Genomic DNA, 16250 nt, shown 5'->3' with positions numbered 1-16250 from the left:
GTTCTGTTAATTCAGAACTTAGTCTTCGTGAAGTGCGTGTACATAGGGACAGAGAAGTCCAAAACACAGAAAACGTGTGTAGGACATTGTGAGGGGTGTTTTGCAGTTTTTGAAAATCAAACTATAGAGTGTAGTGTATGTATGATTAAAAAAAGTATTGACGAATTTTATAAAGATATAAATATCGAACAGGTGGAATTAAAGTAATTTGTAAATGTGGTAAAACTGTAAATAAGTGTTATCTCAAAAAACATTTACAAACAACAACTCATAATAATCTTATGGCTGCTAAAGCAGAAAGTAAATAATTTAATATATTTAATTTATTATATATTTAATACATTCATCTATGGGAAATATATGCAAGATAAGTGATTTCTTATCATAGTTATTATTATATTACATTATTATTAGGTAAAAGGGATAGTAGATAGTTTTTGTAGGTTCTGGATTATTAGATCAATCTTATGGAAAATAAAAAATTGCGAGTGTTGATGAGTAATTTTTTATTTTTTATAAGACTGATCTAGTGATCCAGAACCTACAAAAACTATCTACTCATAACCAGTCGTGCCCTGAGGAAAGCCTTTGCAATTCGGCCAAAACGTCGGTTTTAGTTTATTATTGTTGTTAGTTTTTAGCAATGACGCGGCATAATATCCAGAAGAATTTTAAACACTACTTACAACATGTTGTCCACTTCTGGTTCCCAATTCAGCAATGATTCTATGCACCTTGGGTTCTACAGTACTTGACAGGTTTCCAGAGGTTTGTGGTCCAGATGCCTATGCACAGGTCATACACTTCCAGCAATTTACGGGGGGTTGGTTGGTGGGGTGGAGCTGGCGTTCGGTAGTGTCCCAGTTGGGTTTCATTGGATTCAGATAAGCCAGGACATCAATGTGAATTCACAGTCATGCACCTCAAACTACTGCAGCATCATTGTGGCCATGTGACATGGACAGTTATCCTGCTGGAAGATACCATTGCTGTTGAGGAAGATCTGGTACCGCGCACTGCAGAATTTTAATCCCCGCCAGATGTCATGGACGTCGAAGAGCCCTAGAGGTCTCTGCACTATCGCCCCGTAAGCTGTGGCGGCGTGCACCTCCTGGCCTGCATTTAGCGTGAGGGCGCCACAATGGAACACGTGGTTCCAGCGGCCAATAGCGGCGCCCCGGCCAGCGAATCTAATCGTTGTGTGAGTCTCGACATATCGCCTCGACAACAGACAGCGTGTTTATCGTTCTTTGTCTTCATTCCTAGTGGACGTCTTGAATTCGTTTGGTTGTCTCTGTCAGTCCATTGCTTCTTGCGTTTCGTCATCATAAGGTCTCTCTCCATCGTCCGTCATTGTTTCGTGTCCATCCTTTCTGTTCGTTTGTTTGTTCTTTGGGCCGCTCTTCGTTTGGTCCCGCAGCGCTTTCTCGGCCTCCCCACAACCGTTCCGGACGCAGTCACAACAGGTTTCAACAGATAACATCAAGCATAATGGGTCACGGGTAGTCCACAGGTGTCATGGCGCCTCCAACTACTACCACAGGTTCCATGGCAGTGCAGGTGAATGTCCCCCATATCATGATACTGCTCCGACAGGTCTGCAGCTGTGGCGCGCTGGATAACAGCGTACCTGGGCACGACCCTCAACTTCGTTTAACAACAAACGGCATTCATCACCCCAGGCGACACGATTCCGTTGATCGCTATCCATTCTCCAAAATACCATGTCCACTGTAATCATAAATGATGATGTGCTGCAGAACATCATGTTCGACACTGTGCGCTGAACGGGGTGCTCCAAAACACTCGTTCCTGCGCCAGTACTGTACTCGTACTCAGTGGTCAGATCTGCCACAGATGGCCGCCTATCCTGCTTTAGAGAGCAGGCAAGCCTCTGATCCCCACGCTGTGTATTGGGGTACGGCAGTACAACTTCCAGTTCTCATGGCTTCAACATTCTTCAACCGCTTTCCGTATACGCTCACAACAGTAGTACGCGGACAGACGACCAGCTTCGCCATTTCCGAGATGCTAGCCGGCCGTTGTGGCCGAGCTGTTCTAGGCGCTTCAGTCTAGGGGACTGATGACCTCAGATGTTAAGTCTCATAGTGCTCAGAACCATTTGAACTTATGCTGAGGCTCCAGACCGTGGAGCGGCCTTGGTGGTTACATTTACTCCATTCTTCATCTACATACCTTATGGAATGCCACTGACATGGCCAGCCGGTGTTTCCGGGGGGTTCTAGGCGCTTCAGTCTGGAACCGCGCGACCGCTACGGTCGCAGGTTCGAATCCTGCCTCAGGCATGGATGTGTGTGAGGTCCTTAGGTTAGGTTTAAGTAGTTCTAAGTTCTAGGGGACTGATGACCTCAGATGTTAAGTCCCATAGTGCTCAGAGCCATTAGAACAGAGATGCTCGCTCCCAGGCACTGGGCCACAATAGTCTGGCTTGTGTCAAAGTCACTTGAGTCGGCAGATCAGATATCCGCATTTGCGCCGCTTATCGTCGCTAGAATGGTCCATCATTCGTCTCTGTTCCGTCCATATACTTCTCTTATCGTGTCTCATATACTCAGCGCCACCAGGCAGCATACAACCTCATGATAGGCAGTCGTCAGAGGGTTTTGGCGCATTAGTGCAAAGTGCAGGCAATAATAGCAGAAGGTGGAAACCGTATTTACTGTAGTGGCGAAGGGGGTGTTTAGTAGAGGTAGAGGAATCAAAGAATAGGAGGTAGTTTGTTATTGTGAAGAAGATAAGTCTGGTTTGATGCATGTATGTATGAGAGTGAGTCAAATGAAAACCTTAAATATTTTTTTAAATATTATTTACTGTGCAGATGTGGTACAAAGCTATATCAGTTTTCAACATAATCTCAATGCAAATCCCCCAGCGCTTATAAAGTGCATAAATTCCTTTAGAAAAAAATTCTTTTGGTAGTCCGAGCAACCACTTATGCACCCCGTGCCGTACTCTTCATCAGAACGGAACTTCTTTCCTACCATTGCGTCTTTGAGCGGTCCAAACACATGGAAATCACTTGGTGATGAGGAATGGCGCCAGTCCTTGCTCGCTCTTTTCGTTTGCGGTTGGTGGAAATGAACTCAGGTTTCGTCCCCAGTAACGATTCTTGCAAGTAAGCCATCACCTTCTCGTTCAAAGCACCGAAGAAGTTCTTCACAAGCATCAACACGTCGTTCTCTCATTTCTGGAGTCAGTTGCCGTGGCACTGACCTTGAAGATACTGTGTGAAACTGGAGCACATCATGCACAATGTGGTGTGCTAACCCAAGACTAATCTGTAAACATGCTGCAGTGTCATTCAGTGTGACTCGGCGGTTTTCCTTCACTATGGCTTCAGCTGCTGCAATGTTCTGTGGTGTCACAACTCGTTGTGCGTGACCTGGACGAGGAGCATCTTCCACTGAAGTCACACCATTTGCGAATTTCCTACTCCATTCATAGACTTGCTGCTGTGACAAACATGCATCACCATACTGAAGCTTCATTCGTCGATGAACTTCAGTAGGTTTCACACCTTCACTACGCAAAAACTGAATAACAGAAGGCTGTTCTTCCCTGCTGCAAGTTGCAAGTGGGGCGGCCATCTTTATACTGATACTGCGACGGTATGCGTGCATCTGCACTGTGCTGCTACCTACAGGCCATTCTGCACGCTGTTTGTAGCACGCTTACCAACTTACAGGATAACGGCGAGAAATTTCGATTTGTTATTAGAAATTTAAGGTTTTTATTTGACTCACCCTCGTATGAAACAAGGGTAGTATTAAGAAGGCAAGAATGAAAAGGAGTCCTTTGAAGTTGCATGGACTGATGGTGGACGAGGAAGAGGTGCTGTGCTTTCCTGATAAGTCGAATCGTACGAACACTTGCCGAAACGGTGTGGACGCTTCGCACTATTATCCACGGAACTCTGCCCCTCTCCAGCCGGAAAATCGTTGTCGCCTTGATTTACTGGCAACGGGAGCTCCGCTGTGGAAAGACCTGGGCGCACGTTCCTCTCTAGTGCTACGGGCGGCCCTGTGTAAATCGCTCACACCGCCCACAGGAGTCGGCTGCCTCTATGAACAATCCCCAAGTCTATTCGCTCTGTTCCTCGGAAGGCGTCAGGGTGGCGACATTACGCCGCCTAGCGTCTCTTTCAAGTGTTCGTATTCTGTGGCAGCACACAGTTTCACCAATGGCCGTTTCTTCGTGTAAATCCTCCAAAATGCCCTCAAATAATTTAGCCAAGTTTACTGTACAACGCCCTGCCACGTAAACATCACATGATTCAGATAATTAAAATTAATAAATAATTTATTTTTCATGCAATTTCTGAATATTGTCCTACATATTCATAAATGAATCAGATCAATAAGAAAGCGACTAGTCTAAACTTCCTCGACAGTTTTACATTCAAAGAGAAGTTCGCAGATTTTTCCTAGCATTAGAGCAAACTAACAAAACGAAATATGACAACGAAAGCAGACATATGTACTTGAAAGCCAACACAAGTATTAAAGTACCCGTTATACAGTGCGGTCAGAAACAGTCTCAAAAACTTCTGAGGGTGTTGCAGGCTAGGCTACGCTGAGAGACAACTGTTAAGAAAAGAATTCCATTCGATGAGCTGTTTCCGAGTTAAGAAGCATTGAGGTCAGTCAATCATGGGCTGCAAAAATTCAAAGGGAATGATCTTTTGTATTTAACGTACTGCTGATAAAGAGGACGTTAAACAAGGAACTCATTTTCAGCGATGATAGTTTGATTTCACAACTGCCAAACAATTACTAACGACAATTACATGCATCACAAATTATTTAGGAATATACGTGAAAAGCTAAGTGGAGCTACCAGATAAAACTAACCATAGAAAAGACAGATGCAACACTGAATCCTCAAAAACTACAGTGTTCCCACGAAGATGGTAGCTTATAAAATCCCTGTTGGAAACATACTTTGTACAGTCACGGCATAATACACTGATAAGCCAGAACATTACGACCACCGGCCTACTATCAATATAAACCCGTCCAGGTGATAGCAGCATCAGTCATCCGCACGCGCAGTGCATGTAATATCAGTGAGCGTGCTGTCTGGGACGGCGGGCGTCTATCTGAGTTTGACCGAGGGTAGTTTGTGGTGGCTCGTGGCCTCAACTCGAGTATGTCGAAAACTACACGACTTGTCGGGTGTTCGAAGAGTGCTGTGGTGAGTGTCTTCAACAGGTGGCAATAGCAAGGTGAAACCACGTACAGACGTCATGGGATTGGGCGGCTACACCTCGTTACAGGTGTCCGATTTCCTACACTGGGCAGATTTGTAAAACAGGACATGCGGCTAACTGTGGCGGAACCAACATCAGACTTAATACTGGCCAGAGTACTAGTGTTTCTGAACACACAGTTCGTCGACACTCCAAACGATGGCCCAAGCTTGTTCCAATGTTAATACCACGACATCAACTGAAATGGGCACGTGACCATCGGCGTTGTCGCACTGGCAGAGCGTTGCGTGGTCTGATGAATCTCGATATCTTCTTCATCATGCCGATGGGTGGGTGCAAATCTGTCCTCTTCTACGGAAACAGCTCCTTGTCACCTGTACTGAGGGACGGAGACAAGCTGGCGGCGGCATCGTTATGCTCTGGGGAACATATACATGGTCATCCATGGGCCCAGTGGAGCTAGAGAAAGGCACCATGATGGCCAAGGATTATGGTACACTGGTTGAAGACCACGTACACCCCTTCATGACGATGATGTTTCCCGACGACAGTGGTGTTTTTCAACAGGATAATAAGTCATGTTACGAGGCCAGGGGCGGTTTAAGGATCGCAGTAGCGAATTCCAACTGATGCGCTGGCCGCCCAACTCGCCAGATCTGAACCCGATCGAACGCATGTGGGATGTGACTGAAGTGGTGTCAGAGCTCATTGTCCCCTTCCCCGTAATTTACGAGAATAGGGTGACCTGCGTGTGCAGATGTGGTGCAGCTCCCTGAGCGACCTACCAAGGCGTCATTGCTTCCAGGCCAAGACGCGTCGCCGCTGTTATCCGTGCAAAAGTGGACATACCGGCTATAAAGTAGGGTATCATAATGTTCCGGCTCATCAGTGTGAAACTGTGTTGGAAAGTATGTCATGCACTGTTAAAACCGGCTACCAAACTTACACCACATGTCTTTGGTGTAGATGATGTAAGCCGAGTTGCCTATCTTACTGTGCGCGACATACTATCCAGTCCAGTTTTATTATGCCCACGCTCTATTGCACCTCTCACTGGATCCCTTACTAGATAAAATTGATAGAGAAACGAAAGAAAATCCCAAGCAGAGCAGCGTGTTTCATCTTGGAACCATTTGGTAAGTACAAAGACGCCACGGAGGTGTGCATCAAATATCACTAGAATCCCTACGAGAGAGGCGTCGTACATCATGGTGTTGCTTACCGTTAAACTTCTGAGAATGAACATTCCTAGAAACAAGAAGCAACATATTGTTTCCTCCTTCATACATCTTGCGAAAACACAACGAACGTATTGTCACAGAAGTTCTAACCTTTACGATGGCTTACAAACAGTCGTCCTTCCTGTGCACCATTCGCAATTGGGACTGGAAAGGCTGGAAATAGCTTTGGTATTCCAAGCGCCCTTCGCCACACTTAACCTGACTTACGATGTGTAGCTGTAGAAGCAGATGTACAGGTAGATGCAGATGTAAATGTTCATAAAATGTGTTGTCTTTTCAAAGGAACCACCCTTCCCATCATCTGAAGTAATTATGGGAGACCATGGGAATTTGAATTCTCGAATGCGGTCGAAAATCGCTTCGACTTGCTCGGATTCCATTATGGCAAGTCAGTATAAAGGATCCTCATTAATAACTATCAGAAATTTATCTGTCCTTGTTGAGTCTCCAATAACGAAACAGTCTCTGAATAGAATACAACGAAAAATCTGCATAAGACCACAATATGTACTAAAGTGTGATGGCAAAAGGGCCTATGTGTGCCACAGTTACTCCAAACATTAAACATGTACTGTAAATCACTGAGTTGAGTTGTAACTTCCATGACAACGAGAGACTAGCTATTTATCGACATTTACAGCTAACTAACAAATGTACATCACACTTTAGAAGCTAGATCAATTACGGTTTTTCTTAATTGCAAAATGAGTTATATCTTACCATCTTCTTCACAGGTAATACGTTATTATAAGTCTTAACTTTATTTCACGAATCTTTTCTGTAGTTACTTCCATACAAATACTTTGCACCGTTTCTCAGCTCTCCGTAATACAAGAAGTGTTTTCTTATTGCTATACAAAGAGGTTTGTGCAAACTGATATTTCCATTAAAAGTAACCACAGTAAATAATCTTAACCTAGGCAAAACTGCACGCAACCTGTCAGTAAAATAATGAAGACACGAAAATTAGCACATTTTCTACAAATAAGGATCACAAATAACCTCCTGCCGACAAGAATGTCCACTTTCTCACAACGTCCAGGAGCTGTAAGTGTCTGAACTCACAAAAAAAGAAAAAGAAAAGGCTAACTGTTGTTTATAAACATTATATAACATCTTTAACAACATTTTCACTCTCTGTCTTCAAAAATTAACCATTATTACCTTTAAAAACCTCAGGGAACAAGCAGATCTTGGAAATGTTATCATGATAGACGTCCAACAAGTCATGAGCGAGGTTATATAAAATTGTAATGACTTTCAACTACCATTTATTTTAAATTATTGATTTCCAGATTATTTCTAATATAACAGACTTCTGAGAGGTCGCTTTCAAATCTTGTAACCCAACCTGAATATAAATTTGATTGAAATCTGTAATGGACATAATTTGTAGTAGATTACATAAAAGGGCAGAATTTCCACAATTCAGAGTGGAGTTTTGCAAGGTAACTATTTCCCATTCTGACTTCAAAGATAATCTTGATCATCTACAGGCGCTGCAGAAGGAATACTGACCAATCCATATCGTGTAAACAACCCGGAAGACTGGATTGTTTGATTCGACTAGCACGCAGAAAGATATGTAGCGCAGATTAAAATTGTTTCCGAACCGGTGGAAAATTTTCGTACTAAGGATGATTGGACTCGCTCAGCGCGTGCATGCTGAAACAGAAAGTTGAATGGAGACTTCATACAATTCAATATGTTATTGAATAACGTATTCCAAACTAGATTCGACTGAACGTGTCTCAGTATTTATTGCAATATATAATCTTTTGCTATCAGACATGTTTTTTCTCTGTACAAATTATCTAAAAAACTACAAATTCACAGCGATAACTCGAAATAAATGTACTGGGGATAAGAAGAACTCACGATAAGATAAATAAGGATGTCACAGTAACTGTTATGGAATTGGAATGGATGATGGTGATGACGTTTGGTTTGTGGAGCGCTGAACTGTGCGGTAATCATCGCGCATACAAAGTCCCAATTTTTTCACAGTCCAAATTGTTACACAGTTCAGTCCAGCCAGTGTCACGAATGATGATGATGGTGATGATGATGAAATGATGAGGACAACACAAACACCTAGTCCCTGGCCAGAGAAAATCCCCAACCCAGAATGAGAATGATGGACCATGGACGTGTATCAACACAAAATGGCTGACCTAAGGTGGGCTAAGGAAATCCTATGATGGGTTACTGTGATGGGTCCTACCAGGAATGTTAAGAAAGGTAGGAGGATATATTTTCTCAACAAGGGTGACAGGATACAAATTTCAGGATCAAATATTCGGTGATAATCGCGAAAATGTGGAGAACAAATGGAAAAAATTCAGAGGCATCGTTCAAGATGCCCTAGACAAGTATGTTCCGAGTAAGGTTTTAAGGGATGGGAAAGATCCACCATGGTTTAATAGCCGTGTTAGAAAAGCACTACGTAAACAAAGAGATTCAAGAGAAGTAAAAACCTAGCAGACAAACAAAAGCTGAACGAAGCGAAAACGAGCGTAAGGAGAGCAATGAGAGGAAGCGTTCAATGATTTAATAGACTTCGTCAACAGACTTGAGTAAAAACCCTAAGAGATATTGGTCGTATGTAAAATCAGTAAGTGGGTCAAAACCATCTATTCATTCTTTCAGCGACCACATCGGAACAGAAACGGGAGATGAATACAACTGCAACGTTGCCTTTTCTACCAATAATAAGCTGAAAAGAACATTCATCATTTAAAATCGACTCGCTCCCCCTCAGAAAGTTCTGGCGTCTATAAGATTTTCTGTGACACCTGCTCTTCTTACTACATAGGAGAAACAGGACGTGCCTTTACAACCAGATATAAAGAACACCTTTTAAGGAAAAATTGGATTAGCATCCAAAATTCGTCTTTTGCCTCCCATCTTCTGATTACAGGTCACACGCCTAAAGCTATTTATGATACCAACACCTTGCACACTGAGAAGAAAGGGCATAGACTAGATATTCTTGAAGAATTACAGATTTTTAAACATCTTTCTCGAAATGATAACCTCATTCCCAATGAGCAACTGCAGTTACGTAATAAAAATTTCTTCAACGGTATAAAGTCGTTGCTTGATATTTAATTTCAGGTCTCCTCGTGCAGTTACCGAAATGCTTTTTTCCATCTAACTCAACTAATAATTTTTCATTTATTAAATGATTTATTGGCTGTATTTCATGTTACATCGTTTTCTACAGGCTGTGTCATTCAGTCCTTGTTGTATTTTCTATAGTGATGTTTTTATAATTCAAACTGTACTTCTAAGCTCTGATGTAGACAAAATGTTACTTCATCTGTAGCTGTTAAACAAAATATTACCTTTTACATCATGTACTGAACAATGTTCATCATAACATTCGTCCGTCTACATTTGAATGTTAAGTAGCCAGGTTGTACTTTCGGCCACTAGATGGCTCTCTCGGTGCAATGTTCACCTGCCCGTAGTTGTTAACGCGGGCGCCTCAGTCTGAAGCACGACATATGCGAGTAGCCCGTAGTGGCTCGCCTTTCACTCATTTTACTTTAAATTGTGACTCAAGCTGTTTCGCTTTATATTTATTTTATACGTGACGTTTAAGCACTGCTTCTTTTTGTACTGTTAATCAGTTTTCAGTTTTCAAACTGTATTTCTATGCTTTTACGTAACAAAATGTTACTATGTCGCTGTTGCTTTTGTTTGTGAGTTCGAGTACTAAATAGTGATCAATTGAACATTCAACTGTCTCTATTTTAAATGTTAAGTTACCTACTTATATTTACGGCTACCAGATGTCACTCTTGGTGTCATGTTCACCTGTCTGTACTTGTTAACGTAGGCGCCTCAGTCCGTTGCTACCTGTGGCTTTACAGCTATAAGCAGCCGATAGTGACTCCCCTTAATGTATTCTTTTAAAAAAAAATGTGACTAAAGCCCCTCTGGCCTGTTACTTATTTTACACGTGACATATAAGTACTGTCTCTGTCTTGTATTGTTAGTCAGTACTTACACTTTTATATAAAAAATTTCATTTAGCGTTAATTTTTAATTATGTTACCGGCCACTTTAAACATTTAAATTCTGATGAACGCACTCTTAGGAGTGTTGAAACCTGGTTAATAAGACTAAGAAGTGTGACAGGACTCACTGAATTCGGTCTTCAAAAGTTGTTTCGCCGCGGAAGATTATAACATTGTCCCTCCTTTCAATCGTCGTGTGGACATCGAAATGGCAGATATTGAGATAACCGATCGCGGAATTGAAAAGCAGCTACGATCGCTTAGTAGTGGAAAGGCTTCAGGACCAGATGAGATACCTATAAGATTCTATAAAGGTTATGCGAAAGAACTTGCTCCTCTTCTAGCAGTAATTTATCGTAGATTGCTTGAGCAACGGAAGATACCTAACGACTTGAAAAAAGCGCAGATCATTCATCTTTTTAAGAAGGGCCGTAAGACAGATCCACACAATTACAAACCTATATCGTTGACGAAAATCTATTGTAAAATTATGGAGCATGTTGAATACTCAAGAATTATGACGTTCTTGGAAAATGAACATTTATTTATTATTATTTTGAGCTTTTCCTCATTACAGAGGCTTATCTCCAACATAATAATTTACTTGGAATTTACAATACAAACAATAAACGTTCTTAAATTATATTCTCAAAATATTCCTCCAGGTGTTTCGATCTTGTGTGTCTTCTTCCTCTGCGACCATTCTCCTCATTGTGTGCTGTACATTTTGAAGCCAGGTAGTCATAGGTCGTCCTCTTCTTCTTCTCCCCTCCGGTTCCCACTCCAGTATCAATTTTGGTATTCTGGTTTTCTCCATTCGTCGTACATACCCGTACCACTGTAATTTCTTCCTATCCTTTACGTCATATATTCTTTCTTTTATTTCCATTCTCCTTATTACTTCGGTGTTCCTTATCTTTTCTTTCCTGGAGATTCTTGCCGATCTTCTCCAAAAGTCCATCTCTAGAGTTTGTAATTTTTTAATGTGCTTCATGTTAATTGTCCAGGACTCCGTTCCATACAGAACCACACTCTCTAATATGGATCTGTATATTAATTTTTTAGTTCTGCTCATTACATTCCTGCTCCATAAGACTGAGTTAAGCATCCCAATGACCCTCCGTCCGCTACTAATTCTGTTATTGATTTCTGACTCTGATTTTCCCTAGATTTCTAAAATGGATCCCAAATAACAGAAAGTGTTTATCTTTTTGATTTTCTTTCCTTCAATGTATAGCTAATCTGAATCATTAGTCAAGTATTCTGTTTTTTTGTAATTAATCTTCAAACCCCAAGTTTTGTATGCTACTGCTAGTTGATTGCACATATAGTTAGCATCCTCCCCACCTTGTGCTACGACTACTTGATCATCAGCAAATAATAAATGATGTAGGTAAACTCCATCTCTTATTTCTAATCCCATACTATTACATTTACGAGACCATGTTCTAAGGCTAATATCTATATAGATTTTAAACAATGAAAATGAACATGGATTCCGCAAACAGAGATCCTTCGAGACTCAGCTCGCTCTGTTCCTCCATGAGATCCACAGCGCAGTGGACAACGGCGCTCAGGCTGATGCCGTGTTCTTTTATTTAAGTAAGGCGTTTCATACCGTTCCGCATTGCCGTTGCGGAAAAAATACGAGCTTACGAAGTATCGGAGCAGACCTGCGATTGGATTCAAGACTTTCTCGCAGGTAGAACTCAAAACGTCGCTTTTGGTTGAAAGTGGCAGAACGACATGCAAAGTACTGAGATTCGGGCAGTTGACCCTGGGCGTAAATAAATGTGACGTACTGCGCACACACAGGAAAAGAGATCCACTACTGTACAGCCGCACTATTGATGACAAGCAGCTGGAGATAGCGTCTGCCGCAAAACGCCCAGGCGTAACTGTACGGAGCGACCTTAAGTGGAATGACCATATAAAACAGATAATGGGAAAAGCAGACACCAGACTCAGATTCATCGGCAAAATCTTAAGAAATTGTAGCTCATACACGAGAGAAGTGGCTTATAAGGCGCTTTTTCGCCAGATTCTTGATTATTGTTCATCTATCTGGAACCCCTACCAGGTAGGGCTGATAGAGAAGATCCAACGAAGAGCGGTGCGTTTCGTCACGGGATCGTTTAGCTGGCCAGAGAGCGTTACGGAGACGCTAAACAAACTACACTGGCAGACGTTACAAGAGAGGCGTTGTGCATCACGGTGAGATTTACTACTGAAATTTCGGGACAGCACATTTCAGAAGGAGTCAGACAATGTATTACTCCCTCCCTCCCCCCCCCCCCGCCCACACACACACACACACACACACACACACACACACACGCACACGCACATACTTCTCGCTTATTGACCACGAGGAGAAAATTCGAGAAATTAGAGCCAATACAGAGACTTGCCGAAAATCATTCTTCCCATGCACTATTCGCGAGTGGAACAGGGTTGGAGGGATCAAACAGTTGTACCCAAAGTACCCTCCGCCACACACCATTAGGAGGCTTGCGGAGTATGATGTAGACATACAACTGTACGAGTGGATGGAGGCATAGCGGAAGGTAGACAGCAACATCGAGAAAACGAGACACATAGTGGTCGTTTTCCAGAACATCGCTCGTCCAGTTTCTAATTGTGTTATTGGTTGTGAGGTAGAATCTATACATTAATCTACCTCAAGTTATTCTGTTTGTACTTCTGTGATAAATAAAATACTACAACCTTTGTTCTAAGTGAACTAAACTTCATCTTCTTGTGGAAGGATATTGAATCATTTTGTATACTTCTCATGAACCGTTGAAGAAAATTTATTACCAGACAAAGAGAGAAATTCTTTAAGTACGCCCGACTTGACCTGAATGACAGCTTTCCAGGACGTTCGATTGGATGATCTTCATCGCCTGTGGTCTCGCAGGTCTCCAAACGTCACGCCTTGTGGCTTTTGTCTGTCGGGTTTTGTCCTCCCCTATGCCTCACACTCTTTGAAGTCTGCTACATCGCACTGTTGAAGCTGTGAATTCGATAACGAGAGACCACCTGCGTCGTGTGTGGCAGGAAATGAGCCATCGTTTTGATATTAATGGTGTAACACATGGTGCTCACACTGAATGCACAAAAATTTGAACTTTTATCTTTCCAGGGACGTTGCAATTGCGTTTCTATCTTTTATAGTCTGGCAGAAATAAAGCTTTGAAATCTCTTCCATCTTTTTGAATATTTCTGTATTTTTTTATTGACGGAAATCTTGCACTATAGAAGTCGCTACATACAACCAATGTCATTTATGCACATTATGTGTAAGATTTCTCTTCACTTGAGGAGTGATTGCTTCAAGTTGGGCTAGTGTGTCCATGAGTGTTTAAATTCTTATCACTTATGCTTGACCGTGTAAGTGCGAAGGTACAAACCGAGGAGTACTATTGCTCAAAGAATGCTATCAGTAACTGATGGTCCAAAGTTTAAAAAAAATTTGTTTGCGTATCAACAGCAGTGCCTAAAGATTAAACTCACTCTGGACTGTACCTTAGTGGTGCTACAACTTAACTCAATAGCACTGTACGATAATTCTGGTACTTTGACCTACCTCAACCGTACTAGTGCTTTAATGTTCTTGAAACCATTTGTGAACTAAAAGTAATTATCCCGCGTTGCGTGGGCATTAAGAGCTGTGCGTGCACAATATTGGTTCCAACTTCTTAATAGTACTGTGTGACTTTGTAACTGTCGGTTGTTTTTGAAGGAGAGTAAACTTAAGATTAGTGTCTCCACATTACGAATTTTATTATTGTAAATTAAAGTAAAGGAATTATTTGGCTGCATTACTAGAGTGTGATAAAGATTAATTCGCGCCTTTCACGACATCTGGAAAATTTTGTCAGTTTTTAATCGTAAATATGAACTGATGGTCAATTGCGGACGTAGTTTAATTGGAAGCCAATAACTTACCGATCCAAACCTTGCTCCCTAACGTATCAGTTACTGAAATTGAGTTATTTCTTTTATGCCTGCTAGTTTAGACAGCATTTATGAAACACGTGAAATTCCGTGTCATCACGTGTTTTACGAACTCATTACAACACTAGCTGGTATTTCCTTTGGTATTCTGTGAATAATTACGTCCCTAACGTTTAATTACTGTTAATTATCATGTTTACACACTTAGAGCGTGAGCCATAATGTGTATGGTAAATGTGTATGCGTGATCAGATGACTTTTCTCTGTGACTCTCCCACTAATGCGCTATATGTACAGAGCTGACGTTTCAGTCGTAATTGATGGTGTAATTACCGTGCTTTAGATGCATACAGCGATCGGAATATTGGTCGTACTTTACGCTGAAACTGGCATTCAAAACCTTTTCAGTAACTTTCCAGACTGTGTGTGTATTACTCTACCACATGTGTATCTTTTGTTTTTTCTTAGGCTATGGCACACGTGCGTGTTCTCGACGAATCGGCTGTCACTTGTTTGACGCGGTGCTTTTTTTCACTCTTCTCAGCCGATTTACGACTGTAGGCACAATTAAAGAGACCTAGACATTCATGTGGCTGAAGTTAAAAGAGTAATACATGAATCCACCTACCACAAGAGTAGAAGGATATTAGCACCAAGTATGAGAGGACAGCAGACGTTTCTCACTCTCTGTGATCTATGTAAGAATCTCTAAACCATGATTATCAGATAGCGAATATTATAATCACAAAAAGAATTTTTCTTTTGCATTGATAGCCATTGCAAGCAGGGATTGTTTCCTATTCAGGAGGTGGTTACCGACAGCTCGTAAGTATTTCAAAACTGTTATGATTACCGTCGCGGGATGCTGATAAAATTCTTTATTTAACAACCATCATCAGGTTCCTAAAAGCATTTACATCATCATACTAGGCGAATATAAAGTCACTGACGTCAGAAATAAAATTGTGACTGAAGAGCCAAAGAAACTGGTAAAGGTGCCTAACATCGTGTATGGTCCCCGCGAACACACAGAAGTGCCGCAACATGACGTGGCATGGACTCAACTAATGTTTGAAGTAGTGCTGGAGGAAACGACAGCATAAATCCTGGAGGGCTGTCCATAAATCCCTAAGAGTACGAGAGGGTGGAAATCTCTTCTGAATAGCACATAGCGAGGTATGCCACATATGCTCAATAATGTCCATGTCTGAGGAGTTTGGTGGACAGCGGAAGTATTTAAACACAGAAGAGTGTTCCTGGTAGTCACTCTGTAGCAACTCTGGACGTGTGGGGTGTCGCATTGTCCTGCTGGAATTGCCAAAGTCCGTCGGAATGCACAATAGACATGAATGGATGCAGTTAACCTGACAGGATGCCTACGTACGTGTCACCTTTCAGAGTCGTACCTAGTCATATAAAGGGTCCCTCATCACTCCAACTACACACGGCCCAAACCCTTACAGAGCCTATACCAGCTTGAACACTCCCCTGCTGACATGCAGGGTCCATGGATTCATGAGGTTGTCTTCATCCCCATACACATCCATCCGCTAGATAAAATCTGAAACGAGACTCGTCGAACTAGGCAATATGTTTCCAGTCATCAACATTCCAATGTCGATGTTGACGGGTCGAGGCGAGGCATAAAGCTCTGTGTCGCGCTGTCATCAAGAATACACGAGCTGGCCTTCGGCTCCGAAAGCCCATATCGATGGTGTTCGGTTGAATGGTTCGCACGCTGACACTTCTTGATGGCCCAGCATTTAAATCTGCAGCAATTTACGGAAAGGCAGC

The sequence above is a fragment of the Schistocerca piceifrons genome, chromosome 6 (assembly GCF_021461385.2).
Source record: "Schistocerca piceifrons isolate TAMUIC-IGC-003096 chromosome 6, iqSchPice1.1, whole genome shotgun sequence".
NCBI classification, from domain to species: Eukaryota; Metazoa; Arthropoda; class Insecta; order Orthoptera; family Acrididae; genus Schistocerca; species Schistocerca piceifrons.
The sequence above is the reverse complement of the archived record's forward strand: the minus strand, read 5'-3'. Positions refer to the sequence as shown.